The sequence below is a fragment of the Octopus bimaculoides genome, chromosome 22 (genome assembly GCF_001194135.2).
Source record: "Octopus bimaculoides isolate UCB-OBI-ISO-001 chromosome 22, ASM119413v2, whole genome shotgun sequence".
Classification (NCBI taxonomy): Eukaryota; Metazoa; Mollusca; class Cephalopoda; order Octopoda; family Octopodidae; genus Octopus; species Octopus bimaculoides.
Window position 1 is genome coordinate 6,299,212 of NC_069002.1, and position 2,765 is coordinate 6,301,976.

Genomic DNA, 2,765 nt, shown 5'->3' on the forward strand with positions numbered 1-2,765 from the left:
ATATATATATATATATATATATATATATATATATATATATATATATATATACATATATATATTACCCTGCTTGCAAACAAGTGAGGATTGGTGACAGGAAAGGCACCAAGCTGCAGAAAATCTGCCTCAACAAATTTCATCTGACCCAGTGCAGGCATGGAAAGTAGACATTAAAACGATGGAATCATCATCATCATCATCATCATCATCATCATCATTGTAATACTCTTTCCTAATACTTCATTTGTTATCATTTATGAGCATACCTGAATCAACAGATTGTTTTCTGTTGATTCAGGTATGTTGTTTGTTGAATATATTATGAGTTTTAATAAAGCTTTGATGTAAGAGACTTTTTTGATTTTTTATAACAATCACCATCGCCATCATCATCAACAGCAGCAGCAACATTCGATCTTGTTTCTCTTCCTGCTGAAGCCAACACGAAGCAAACCACTTACTTGGACTACTCTCATTTTAAATCTCTCTCACCCTCATTGACTCATTCTCTGATCACCAATCAATGCCGTGTAATAAACTCCTTTTTTTCTTTCTGTCACTTTCCATTACTTTCATTTTACTTCTCTTACTGCCACTCACTTATTTTCTCTTTGTTGCTTGTTAGCCTCCTCCTACTTCCACACTATCTCTTTAATATGGCAGTAAATAAATATACTCATAGCTAATTAACGTATCTGGCTAGATTGATTGATTGATTGATTGATTGATTGATTAGTCAGCAAGAACTCATTGAAAAAGCTTCAGACATACACTGATAGACATAGCAAAACAAAACTGCAGTAAAGAAAACCAGCCAGCTCCTTTGTTTGTTTGTTTGTTTTACACAGTGGACAGGATATATTTTATTATTCCGCCAGTAGAGAGAGATGATCCCTTGTGGGAAATCTAAAGCATCCCCTCTACCCTGCATCAGTTCTTTTTCAAAGTGATGCTCTCCTGAGACAGGGAATCTGTGACGTGGCTTATGGGGTCCAATGTTTTGTTTGTACTTTACATGTTTCCGCATGTTTTCTAAGGCTGGATGGCCTTCTTATAACCAAATATTTTAGAAAATTTAATAATGGAGACATTTTATCAAATTTACTATCTTTCATTAGTGAAATACATTGGGATTGATGCTTAAAAGAAGTAGATCTTCATCCCTTTTCACTGTAAAACTATAATTAATGTAGATGCCGCAGAATCCTTGCTCAAGAACACAACACACAGCCCATTCCAGGAATCAAACTTACTACCTCATAATTGTGAGCTGACACTCTAGCCACTGAGCTATGCACTTACCAATTATTTTGTTCGTAGTTAATTTATAATAAATTGATATATATATATATATATATATATATGTGAATTCAAATTACGATGAATGTAGACTAACAAATGAAGTTTGCTTTTTTAGAAGCGTTGAGATGTCTTAGAAAGTTAAAGAAGTGATTTTAAATTCTCAAAACGCAGGATAATGCTAAGAATATAGCCTGAACAGGATAAACTACCCCTATTTTGCAGAAAAAAGTGTTGGCAGAGGTGCAGGAGTGGCTGTGTGGTAAGTAACTTGCTTCCCAACCACATGGTTCCGGGTTCAGTCCCACTGTATGATACCTTGGACAAGTGTCTTCTACTATAGCCTCGGACTGACCAAAGCCTTGTGAGTGGATTTGGTAGATGGAAACTGGAAGAAGCCCACACACATGTGTGAGAGAGAGACATAGTGTTACAGAGAGAGAGAGAGAGAGAAGAGGGAAAGAGAAGTCACAGAGAGAGAGAGAGAGAGAAAGAGAGAAATAGAGAGAAAAGGAGAGAGAGAGAGAGAGACAAGGAAATAGAGTGACTGAGAAAGTTAGAGAGAGAGTAACAAGGAGAAACAGAGAGAAACTGTGGAAAAATTCAAGAGAGGCAGAAAAAGTCAGAGAGAGAGAGAGAAACAATTAGAGAGAGAGAGAGAGAGAGAGAGAGACAATGAGAAAGAGAGTGAGAAAAAAATAAGAAGGAGGACAGTGTCAAGTGTTGTTTTAACTCTTGCAAGTTTTGTCAACTTAATTTATTTTAATTACCAAAACGTTTAATTAACTTAAACATCTCATTACATTGGTTGCCTTGGGCAACAAGTGAACCACTATGCGGCTGCACATCCAGCTAGAAATAGATGCCCAATCTCTTTTAAGCCACCACATCATTACCTTGATTACTATCGTCATCGTTGTCATCATCGTCATCATTGTCGTTATCGTCATCATCGTTATCGTCATCATTATCGTCATCATTGTCGTCATCGTCATCATTGCCGTTCTAGTTTGCATGCTTCAGATGGAAATCATTGAGATAGTTTTTCGTTGACCAGATGCCTTTGCTGTTGCTAACCCTCACTCCAGTCTGATTTGGCACAGTTTCATGATTTCTATTGCTGGATGCCCTTCCTAACGCCACATATACTACGTGTATGTATGTCTGTGTGTGTGTGTGTGTGTGTGTGTGTGTGTGTGTGTGTATTGCAAGAGAAAGAGAGAGAAAGTCCGGACACATGAGATAATATATTTAGTCCTACATGCAACTAAAAAGAAAAGATGAATCAGTCATGGCTGGAGAGTTTTTAATCGATCGCCTGCTCGATCAGGCTTAGGCTAAACAACTACAACATGTCGTGTACAACACAGCTGCTGCTTCTGCTGTTATTGCTGCTGTCGTTGTTGTTGTTGTTCAGTGTCAGCTGTTGCACTCTCTCTCTGTCGTGAAAAATCTATTGAACTTCT